This window comes from Lepus europaeus, unplaced genomic scaffold (assembly GCF_033115175.1).
Source record: "Lepus europaeus isolate LE1 unplaced genomic scaffold, mLepTim1.pri SCAFFOLD_66, whole genome shotgun sequence".
In the NCBI taxonomy this organism is placed as follows: Eukaryota; Metazoa; Chordata; class Mammalia; order Lagomorpha; family Leporidae; genus Lepus; species Lepus europaeus.
The window spans coordinates 1109218-1121581 of record NW_026909534.1 but is presented as its reverse complement, the minus strand read 5'-3'; the positions used below and the strand labels follow the sequence as shown (position 1 = coordinate 1121581).

General features: G+C 39.9%; 1 protein-coding gene and 1 pseudogene across 2 annotated transcripts in view; one reads left to right on the top strand and one right to left on the bottom strand.

Annotated features, from left to right (window-relative positions):
• LOC133755639 (zinc finger protein 665-like) overlaps positions 1 to 12364 on the top strand; it is a 51251-nt gene that overhangs the window by 19525 nt on the left and 19362 nt on the right. The gene's annotated exons all lie outside the window — the stretch shown is intronic.
• LOC133755647 (vacuolar protein sorting-associated protein VTA1 homolog) lies at positions 5212 to 7094 on the bottom strand (annotated as a pseudogene).

The following is a 12364-nucleotide window of genomic DNA, read 5'->3' as shown; positions in this document are numbered from 1 at the left end:
AAAGTAAGAAAATTTTGTAACAAAAGAGAAGGTTGGCATTGCCTGTTGCCTTGGTCTAGGATCTGTGCATTTATTACCCACTTAGTACTCTGACTCCTATTGTGCGCATCTCCTGATGGTTCTTTTTTGGCCATTCCTGTGTCCAGATTCCTTAATGGGTGACAATCTTTGTCCAGACTTCCAGTCTGATAACTCAGCCCAAATTGGAATTGACTAGTTTGTGTACTCACTTTAGGATTAAGGTGGTCCAAAACTGCCAGTGCCCAATGACTGGGCTGCCTTTATGCTCACTCAAGAGGTAAGACTCTGGGCACAGGTCTCAAGTGGTTTGTTTGGTCCTCTTCCCTTTATCTCCCTGGTGACCAGGCTGATTCTCAGGTAGGCAGGGAACTTGTTGGCTCACAGAAGTCTCCAGATTTCTGTTTTGCATTCATCTGCAAAATATTTGAAAGTTTCCTCTTGGATCACCAAAGTCCTGAGTAGGGAGTTTTATTTTGTATTGAGATGTGTCTTTATAAAGACAGGTGTCACTGAAGACTGTGTGTCCTCAGAATTAACTGAACTCACCCAGGGCTGCATGGAGTTCCAGGATCCTTGCTTCAGGCTGAACATTGCCTGCTGTTGTGAGCATTTGGGTGTGTACCAGAAAATGGAAGAAATCTCTCCCCCCTCCATCTCCCCCTGCCTTTCAAATAAAATGAAAAACAGATAAAAATTGGGAAAAAATTACTTTTTCCTTGTGTCCTAAGGAAAAAGTAATTACTGTTGCTACAGGTAGAACTCATTTGTACACTTCACAAATACTCATCAATCTCAGGTTAAAGGTTTGTTGATCACTGCTGGCTGGGCTGCCTACTCAGCTCCCATTCTGTAATGCATCCCCTTCCATCATCTGCAGTTCACTTTGGGTGCTCATAAAACACCAAACTGCCTGCTGACTTTGCAGCCCTGTGTTCTTTATGCATAGCTTGGCCATCATCTCACTTTATTTAGCAGCATGCTAATTTTTATGAGTACTTCACAGGCAAAGAATAATGAATTCATTGATTTTCTCTGAGCTTTTGCCCTAAGTGGTTTATTTTCTGAAATTGATTTTGGGTGATGTGTAGCACTTTGCTGGATTAGAAGTTGGGGTGCAGAATTTGATATTAGATAAATAGGGCTGTCACTGCCACTTGCACTGTGCCCCACCCTGCAACCTATGCCTGCCTTTGGATTCTGTTTTTATAGAGTGTTGGAATGAGGCAGTAGTGATTCAATAAAGGAATAAATTTTCAATTGTTAAACATTTTTATTTTTATTAATACAAAGAGAACAGATTGCATAAGAATGTAATTCCAGAAGAACATAACCATACTTCTCTATTTCTTCCTCCTTTCTTCCTTTCTCTTTTTAAGGATTTAATAAGCTGGCTTTTTTCCCTAACCTAGTCTTTACCCCTTCATCTCCAGCCTTCCTGTCCATTTGTTCCTACTTTACAATCTGGTACTTTAAGCTTTTTCCCCCTTCTTTCATGCATGTTTTTGCCTACTCCTACCCCAATTCCAAAGAAGGAAAAATGAATAAAAATCATGATATTGATTCAATGACAGGAATCCTATCCAGAAATACAGAAAAAAGTTACCTCCTTTTTCTTTTTATTAACAATTTATTATTGATTTACCTTTCTGGAAGAGGCAGCTGGAAGTTCTCCGAGGTCTGTCCTTAGGATGTGAGGAGAGCCAGAGATATTGGATAGACTCTTTACAGTCTGTTTTACTGTGAGAGATGTTGTTCCACTTGCCTGTGGCAGAAAAAAATGAAATTTCAATGATTTTTTTCTGCATTACTAATTTTTATGAAGAGTCTTTTCTTTATCAATGGATAGAGACCTGTCAAATTTGTCATGAGCAAAAAATTTCACAGACACAACTGCTTCCAGAGGAGACGCATGTCTCTCCATTCCCATGTGGCCTTCCCCTGAGATCTCCAGGTGGCTTCTCTTGGTCTCCTGAAAGCAAAGAGAAGATTCCAACCACAGAAAAAGTTCACTACGACTGTGGTGTTGTTTCTTGGAAATTCCTGTCCAAAAAGTAATCATTTAAGAACACCAGGGGCATTTTATTAGTTTCACAGGACTCTCTTCTTCCTGGCTCAGTGGAGAGGAAAAATAACCAAAGTTGAAGTATGATTCTAGGCAAAGCACAATAATTTTTCCGCATAATGAAAATCCTCAATTTTTTCTGCACATTGTTAGTCTTACATGGGTTAGAAAGAAAAATACCATTTAATGTCTTAGAACTCTCTAGTGTTAAAAAGTGCAAGAATTAAAAATTGCTATTTTATGCTCTTATAAAGCTCCAAAAGCATTAACATTGTGCATTTCTGGGTGATTGGAAAATTCTAAATTTGAAATCAATTAATTGGCTTTGCAGAGTAGGAAGAAAATAATTGGTTTATTAATTATTTATAAAGAGAGACTATGAAAGAAGCTAGTCTTTGGTACCAATTGTCTATGATAAGCTTCAGTCTTTATGAAACCATGACTCATTTTATTTTATTTTATGTCCACTTGAAGTTGCAAAAGAAAACATACAATAGTGGTTGCAATTCACTTTAACAGACTTTTTGAAAGATTTTATTTATTTATTTGAGAGGCAAAGTTTCTGACAGTGAGAGGTAGAGACAGAGAAATGTCTTCCATCCATTGGTTCACTCCCCAAATGGCTGAAGAGCCAGAGCTGCTCTATCCAAAGCCAGGAGCCAGGTGCTTCTTCCCAGTCTCCCATGGGTGCAGAGGTTCAAGCACTTGGGCCATCTTCTACTGCTTTCCCAGGCCATAGCAGAGAGCTGGATTGAAAGAGGAGCAGCTGGAACTAGAACTGGTGCCCATATGGGATGCCGGTGCTGGAGGTGGAGGATTAACCCACTGCACCATGGCGCCGGCCCCACAATTCTCTTGAGAACAGAGACATTTATTCCTGAGTCTTTTACTCTTCATATATTTATGAGATGATGTCTGATTTCTTTTGGAGTTCTCTTTTGTTCTTTGATTATTTTCTATGACTAGTTTCTTAAAAGGACTTGTATTGTTAACATCTACAGTTAGGCCAATGAAGTCCTGACAGGGCACTTGTCTCTAGAATTAGAGGAGTGCTCATCATTCTCATACTGTGTTCTGTTGCTGTTCAGCCTGTGACAGTGAGACATGTAAATAAGAAACCAGAAACTCAGCATGTGGTTACCCCACAAGGAATCTTACCTTGTCTGCATCTGAATAATTTTGATAGCCAGATGTTTTTAAGTTGCTAAATATTCTCCTAATTTGTATTTATTTAAAGACTATTAACTTAGTACCACAATTTTTATTACCATAAGTTGATTGCAGATAAGGAATTTACAAATTCATACCTTGACTAGAAGTTTTACTTTGTAACAATCACGGACTAGCAGAAGTCATAAACCATTAACCTTCATTTTTCTAAAATAAGAGGTTGTAATTAATATGAGTAATATCAAGAATATAATTTTTGAGATGGCGCCATGCTCAATAGGCTAATCCTCTGCCTGCAGCACCGGCACACAGGGTTATAGTCCCAGTCAGGGCACTGAATTCTGTCCCAGTTGCTCCTCTTTCAGTCCAGCTCTCTGCTGTGGCCCGGGAGTGCAGTGGAGGATGGCCCAGGTTCTTGGGCCCTGCACCCACATGGGAGACTGGGAGGGGGCACCTGGCAGCATGGTGCGCCGAACATAGCATGCCAGCTGCAGTGGCCATTGTGGGGGTGAACCAACAGAAAAGGAAGACCTTTCTCTCTGTCTCTCTCTCTCACTGTCCACTCTGCCTGTCAAAAAAAAAGAGAGAGAATATATTTTTTAAGATTTTATTTATTTATTTGAGAGGTAGAATTACAGACAGAGAGGGAGAGACAGAGAGAAAGGTCTTCCTTCCATTGGTTCACTCTCCAGATGGCTGCAATGGCCAGAGCTGCACCCATCTAAAGCCAGGAGCCAACTGCTTCTTCCTGGTCTCCCATGAAGGTGCAGGGGCCCAAGCACTTGGGCCATCTTCCACTGCTGTTCTAGGCCATAGCAGAGAACTGGACTGGAAGAGGGGCAGCCAGGACTAGAACCGGCACCCATACGGGATGCCGGCACCACAGCAGAGGATTAACCTCTGCACCGCAGCACCAGCCCCAAGTACATGAAGAATTTAGAACAGAAAATCTACCAACCTCATGGAGTTTATCTCCTTTCAAAACTTTTTAAAACTTTAGCATGCAAAATGCTAATTTAAGGTGCTGTATTAAATTCATACAAACAAAAGATGTTTTAGTATGTTTTACTTCATCATTTAAGTTAGATACTGTTAGGAAATTCTAAATTATTTTGTGGATAAATTGTAATTTCATTTCATAGGTGTATTTGAGTAGAAACACAAGCTTTTATAATCAATTATTTATGTTTAAAACATATGCTTATGTATGTTTTAAGTTAAAATAACAGCATTTTATGAAGTTTAGATACATCTTGTTCAATACAAGCCTATTTTTTTTAAGTTTTCTTTAAAAAGAATCTTTGTATTTATTTTTTTAACACAGCAAATTCAGAAAAAAGCATTTGGGAAACCAACATTATTAATATTAACTTTGAAAGCATTTCTACCCCTTTACTGAATGATTTTTCCTTCTGTCAACTTTAAACTCTAATGAATAAAAATTGTGTTTTGAACATAAGTTTTTCATGTTAATCTAACACTTTAGGACATTTGTATTTGTTTTATAAGTCTTAAGGAAAACAATAAGGTAATCTCTCATCTAGACAATTCTGGAATCTTTTATTAGATTTAGAATTTTACAGCAAAGTAATATGATCTCTTTGTCCAAATATTATGGCTTTTAAAAAATTTCTCTTCATGTATGTAAATTAATAAAGCTTATTTCCAATATATATTTTCTGTGTTTTCATTTGCTGAAGCAGGGTTCAAAGGGTGTTTTTAGGATCTTGCCAACATCAGTCCTATGTACCATAAATTATTGGAGCCATTTAATGGATAATAAAAACTGGTTGAGGCTACTGATGAATGCTTCAAAAGGAATCTTATACACACAGATTTTATTGTCATATTGAATTCAACTGAGGTCTTTCTTGAAACTGTACTCTTGATAGACTGAAGACAGAGTAATGGAGTTAATTCTTTATGCCAAAGATACGTGGATCTGTTGTACAAAGGCTTCATTCTCTGTTGATCATCAGTAACTTGAGGTCTTTCTGTAGATTCTGAATGGCAGTGCTTACAGCTTCATATTGCAAAGCACTGGCAGCATATTTGCAGTATTTCTGAGCTCTCACAAAGTCCTCAGGGGTGAGGTGGGTATCTCCTTGGGAAACTGTACTGAAAGTGCAGGATCAATGGCTGGACTACTCTTTAGAGTAGGTTGCATAGTATTCCTTGTTACACCCATGCTATGGGCACTTTTGCTGGTGTGTAGGCTAGGGCATGTGCACCCAGAGGAATCTGTATTCAACTATAGCTATCTGATGGCATGCTGCCTGGGTCAACTGCTGAAGATGATGATGGCTGAGGTGTGTTGAGTGGGCAGAGATGCTACTACAGCATCTTCATTTTCTTCACCATCAATATCTTCCTCAATTGCAATAGAGCCTGCTTGAGGAGTCTCCTCATTCTTTAAGCAATTATGGATATATGTTGCCTTCCACCTTGCATACTTTCTGTGTTTCACATTTTCATCAGTGTTATGTTAAACACGGTTATGACATCTATTAAAAGACTTGCAGTATAGAAGAACTTGATCATGTTTTTTGTGAAATAGCCCAGCACAATGTTCACTGTCTGCATATATAAACATTTTCCAAGAATAATTCCCCAAATGAGCAGAACCAACTGCTCCTTGGGTAATAGCTTCATTATCACCCAACTGTTTCTTTTTGTTGTTGTGAAGAACCTGAGCCTGGATCAAGGCACAGCTCTTTTAGACTAGGCCTCCATCTTGTAATTCAGGACTGACCAGACCCTGAACCCTAAGGCAAAAACTCCTGAAAGAAGAAAAATAAACTCCCCTGATAAACTCCCCTAGCAACAGCCATTCAGCAGATAGCAGGGAAATACCTGCTATCCAGGTGTCTTTTCAGGCAGTTAAGGTGATTGATAACATTCCAAATCCCTGCAGTTTGGCACGTACACCCTAGCAGCTCAGGCCCTATGCTTTAGCCAATCATTTTAAAAAGCATCAACCCCAAAGCCATCCAACCACCTTTACTAGTCTATTCCCAACACTGGATTTACTAATCAATTTTAAGAGATGTTCTTTACATTCTCACAGAATGAGATGATTTGCTGAATGGTGCTATAATGTATAGAATGTCTCTGAAAACCCTGTATAAACCCCACAAAGGAAATGGGATGGATCCTCATCAGAAGAACACTGTGATGATTGGAGGAGTGGACCCTAGCTTGAGTTAGAACAATAAACCTCTTTGCTTTTGCATCATTGAAGTCTCTCATTGGGATAATTGTGTCCCATCCAAGTCTGGTCTAACAGTTGTTATTGTTAAGATTTATTTATTTATTTGAAAGGCAGCTATAGAAAGGCAGAGAGATGGAAGGAGAGTTGGCCTCTGCCATCCTCTAGTTCACTCCCCAAATGGCTGCAATGGCCAGAGCTGTGCTGATCTGAAGCCAGGAGCCAGGAGATTCTTCCAGGTCTTCCACATGTGTGCAGGGGCCCAAGGACTTGGGCCATTTTTCTGCTTCTTTCCCAGGCCAGAGCAGAGAGCTGAGTCAGAAGTGGAGCAGCTGGGACTTGAACTGGAGCACATATGGGATGCCAGCACTGTAGGCCAGGGCTTTAACTTGCTGCACAACAGTGCCAGCCCCCCAACTGTTTCTTAAGAGCTCCTAACTGACCCGTTAATTTTGATAAAAATTTATGACACTCAGGAGTTTTATTATCAATATTCATTCTAGTTTGCATGGCATATAAATGACACCCTTGGTGAAATACATAATGATCAACAATGGCTGCCAACACCCACCCCTCAGATCAATTCTTGAGCAACTATTCAGTAATAGGCCACCACAGGGCCCTACTTGTCATGCTCCTGAGCCATCAGGTGATGCTGTATTTTTTTTTTTTTTACTTTTTTTAATTTTGACAAGTAGAGTTATAGACAGTGAGAGAGAGACAGAGAGAAAGGTCTTCCTTCTGTTGGTTCATCCCCTAAATGGCTGCTACAGCTGGCACTGTGCCAATCCAAACCAGGAGCTAGGTGCTTCCTCCTGCTCTCCCATGCGGGTGCAGGGCCCAAGCACTTGGGCCATCCTTCACTGCCTTCCCGGGCCACAGCAGAAAGCTGGACTGGAAGAGGAGCAACTGGGACAGAACCCAGGGTGCCAGAGCTGCAGGCAGAGGATTAGCCTAGTGAGCCGCGGCACTGTATGTTCTTAAACTGTGGGGAGAGTGGGGGCAGTGGAGCAAGCTCAGCCATCTCCACTCTAGCATATCACCACTTTCTCAAGCCTATACTTTTTTCAAGTACATATTACATTCTTACATTCACAGAAAAAGTTAAAACCAGACTGACTATTGTAAAAATAATTCAGTGGTTATAGAAGTCTACTCATACAACATTTAAAATTGTTCAATAATATACTCTGTGATTTAAAAAAGAAGATTTATTTATGTATTTGAATTGCAGATTTACAGAGAGAGAGAGAGAGAGAGAGAGAGAGAGAGAGAGAGAGACACATCTCTGCTGGTTCACTCCCCAAATGATCACAATGGCCAAGGCAGGGCTAGATTGAAGCCAGGAGCCAGGAACTTCATCCAGGTCTGCCACATGGGTACAGGGGTCCAAGCATGAGAGCCATCCTCCACTGCTTTCTCAGGTTCATTAGCAGAAAGCTGGATCAAAGTGGAGCAGCCAGGACTCAAACCAGTACTCATATGGGATGCCAGTACTGTAGGCAGTAGCTTAACCCACTAAGCCACAGTGCCTGCCCCCAAATGATTTTTGGTTTCTGTATGATAGCCATACTAACTGGGGTGAGGAGAAATCTTATTGTGGTTTCTGTTAGCATTTCCCTGATGGCTAGTGATCCTGAACATTTTTTTCATGTGTCTGTTGGCCATTTGAATTTCTTCCTTGGAAAAATGCTTGTTAAAACTGCCTGTTAATATAACAGGAAAAATGGCTGTTGCCCATTTCTTGAACTGGATTGTTTGTTTTGTTGTTGAATTTGTTGAGCTCATTAGAGATTTTGGATATTTTTACTAATAGTTTGCGAATGTTTGCTTCCATTCTGTCAGTTGCTTCCTTTGTTGCAGTTCAGAAGCTTCTTAGCTTGATATAATCTCCTTTGACTATTTTTCCTTTTATTGCCTGTGCTTCAGGGGGTCTTTTTCCAAAATTTGCCTATGACAATGTCTTGCAGAGTTTCCCTGATATTTTCCCCTAGTAATCTAATGGTATCACATAGATTTAGATATTTGATCTAATTACAGCTAATTTTTGTACAAGTTGCAATGTGGGGATCTCTACACTGTGAAGAACAAATTTTTCCAGCACCATTTTTGAAGAGATTGTCCTTTCTCCAGAATTGCTTTAAATTTGTTTCTCACAAACTAATTGGTTTTAGATGTGTGGATTAATTTTCAGAGGTTCTATTCCTGTTTCATAGGTCTACATGTCTTTTGGAATGCCAATAACAAGCTCTTTTGATTATAACTGCCCTATAGAAGATCTTGAATTCTGGAATTGTGATGCCTCCAGCTATGCTTTTGTTAAGATTGCCTTGCATTTCATACCAATTTTGACATCATCTTTTTCCTAACTCTGAGAAGAATGTTGTTGGTATTTTGATTGAGATCACATTGAATCTGTAAATTGCTTTTGGGGGGCTGGCACTGTGGAATAGTAGGTTGAGCCTCTGTCTGTGGCATTGGCATCACATGGATGCCAGTTTGGGTCCCAGCTGCTCCTCTGATCCAGCTCTCTGCTCATGGCCTGGGAAGGCAGTAGAAGATGTCCCAAGTGCTTGGTCCCCTGTATCCATATGGGAGATGAGGAGGAAGCTTCTAGCTCCTGGGTTCAGATTAGCCCAGCACCAGCCATTACAGCATTTGGAGAATTAACCAATAGTTAGAAGGCATCACTTTCTGTCTCTCCCTCTCTCTATAACTGCCCCTCAAGTAAATGATTATAAAAGTAAAATTAAAAATAATTTCTTTTGGCAGTATGGAAATTTTGATATTAGTTCTTCCAATTTATGACATGGAAGATTTTTATTTTTTGTGTGTTTTCTTCTATTTCTTTAATGTCTTGTAATTTTTCTTGTAAAGATCTTTCACACCCTTGACTAAATTTATTCCAACCATAAAAAATTTTATGGTTATCATGAATGGCACTGATCTGATAAGTTATTTTCCAGCCATAGCATTTTTGTGTGTATAATGGCTATTGATTTTTGTGTGTTGATTTTATATCTTACAACTTTACCAAGCTTTCTTATGAGTTTCAGTAATCTCTTGGTGGAGTCTTTTGGTTTCCCAATATTTAGGATTATATCATCTGCAAACAGATTACTGGACTTTATCCTTTCTAATTTGTTTTCCTTTTTCTTGCATTCTTGCCATGGCTAAAACTGTTAGTAGTGTATTGAACAGCAGTAGTGATGGAGAGAAACTTTGGTTTCAGATCTTAGTGGAAATGCTTCCATGATTTCCCATTCAATATGATGTTGGTTGAAGATTTGTCATATATTGCCTTGATTGTGTTAAGGAGTGTTCCTTCTATTCCCAACTTGCTTAAGGTTTTTATAATGAAAGCTTGTTTTTTATCAAATACTTTCTCTTCATCTATTGAGATCATCATGTGGTTTTTATTCTTTAGTTTGCTAGTGTCACATATCACATTTATTGATTTGCATATGCTGAACCATCCCTGCATACCAGGAGTACATTCTGCTTGGTCCAGGTAAATTATCTTTATGATCTGTCGTTGGATTTTATTAGCTAGTAATTTGTTGAGAATTTTTGCATCTGTGCTTATCAGAGATATTGTTCTTTGAGAGCTTGTTTGGAGGTTCTAGCAGGGGAGCGCAGCTACTCGTATACCCTTGACCGAAGACCAGTCCTCCTCTAGCGGGGAAGGTCGTCCTCTTCGACCGAGCGCGCAGCTTCGGGAGGGACGCACATGGAGCGGTGAGGGAGGAAGGGGACACCCGCCTAGCCAGCCAGATCAGCCGAATCAACCCTGGCGATCAATGGGGTGACAGATGTTGCAGCCAGATCGCCCTCACATCCCAGAGATATTGTTCTTTAATTCTCTTTCTCTACTGTATCATTTTCTGGTTTAGAAAATAAGGTGACACTGGCCAAATAGAAGGAGTTTGGGAATACTCTTCTCTTTCAATTGTTTTGAATAGCTTAAGAAGAATTGAAATTGATTCTGTTTTAAAAGTCTGGTAGATTAGCAGTGATGCTTTCTGGTCTTGGGCTTTTCTTTGGAGGGTTTTTGTTACTGATTCAATCTCTGTCTTGGTTTTTGGTTTGTTTAGGTTTTCTATATGTCTTCATGACTCAATTTTGTTATCTAGTATGTTTCTTGATTTCTTCTAGGTTTTCTGATTTGTTGATCATTGTATGTGATGCCCACATTCTATATTACAGTGCTAATCTAAGTTTTCAGTGTTCCACTTCCAAACCAGGTTCCTGCTTAATATCTCTGGGAATCATGGGGTAGTGGTTCAAATTCTTCAGTTCTTTTAGCTAAGTGCAAGATCTACTACTTATTAGTGGACCTGAGAGCCTGGTCCAGCCATAGCTGTTGCAGACATTTAGAGAGTGAACCAACATATGGAAGACCTCTCTGCCTCTCTCTCCCCACCCACTTTCTGTGTGTTTCTCTGCCCTTTTTAAAATCATTTTAAAAGTTATTTGTTTAATTGAAAGTCACAGTTACAGGGAGAGAGAGAGACATAGAGAGATCTTCCATCATCTGGTTCACTCCCCTGGTGGCTCTAATGGCCAGTGTAGGGCCAGGTTGAAAACAGGAGCTTCTTCTGAGTCACCAATGGGGGTGGCAGGAGCCCAAGTACTTGGGCCATCTTCCACTCTTTATCAGACCATTAGCATAAAGCTAAATCAGAAGTGGAACAAGTGGGACTTGAACTGTTGCCTATATGGGATGCCAGTATAACAGATGGCAGCTTTGCATACTGCTGCAAAACACCAGCTCCATCTCTGCCTTTCAAATAAACAGATCTTTAACAAAGAAATGAAAATGTCCTTAAGATAGTAAAAGTCATCATGATTGAGCACTGAGGAATCTATTGAAATGATTACATTTTAAAAGATTTATTTATATATTTGAAAGGCAGTGTTAGAGTGAGAAAGGGAGAGACTGATCTTCCTTCTGGTTTGTTCTCCTCCAAAATGGCCGCAATGACTGGGGCTAGACCAGGCTGATCTCATAAGATAGGAGCTTCTTCCAGATATCACATGGGTTCAGGGGCCCAAGCATTTGGGCAATCCTTTGTGGCTTTCCCAGACACATAAGCAGGGAGCTGGATAAGTTTGGAGCATCAATATCTGTGACATCCTCCTTGCAGTACAAGAATATAGAACCCATCTGGCAAAATTAACATCCTATTTATGGGCGGGCCAAGTATAACAGCTTCCAACTCTCAAGGTTTGGACTAGATGGGTTCTGAGGAATTGTGTTATAACAGATATAAATCCATAACTCTTGGTTTGAGCTTTTGTTAGCAGATAATGGCTGTGACTACTTTGGGTCTCTGGATTGTCACCAGTGAAGGCATCTAGATTAATAGTAATGAGATCAACAGTCAGCAGAATGGTGTCCAGCTGAACTTAAATGGTTTTTCTTTTTTATTGTTAGAATAGTGACCTCCTGCAGTACCCTGGCATCTGGACATAGATAGTAGACACTGGAAGCCGTCCCCTTTGCCAAATGGGGTATGCCAAGTTTTGGGTCCATCATTTATTAAGGAGGCCTTAGTAGCCATCCTCACATTTTACTGCTATATATCCATGGCCAAAGTCCTACTAGACATCAAGGTTTGTAGAATCACAGGCTCAAGGTGTGCAGGTGACTGTTTTTCCAGTATAGCACACTTAATAGCCATCTAATTTAATTTTACTGGCACATAGCAAGGTTCCAAGAGAGGTTATTTCTTGTGTCACAGCCCTTGAGAAGTAATGGATATCATAGATGATGCAAAGAATTTAGAAGGCGTATGAGCTCCACAAGTGAAGAAGTCACTGAGAGCACTAATGATAGTGCCTACATGGTTTAATTTGACTGATTTTAGCACTTTTCATTGGAAGGGGGGCCATATAAGCTG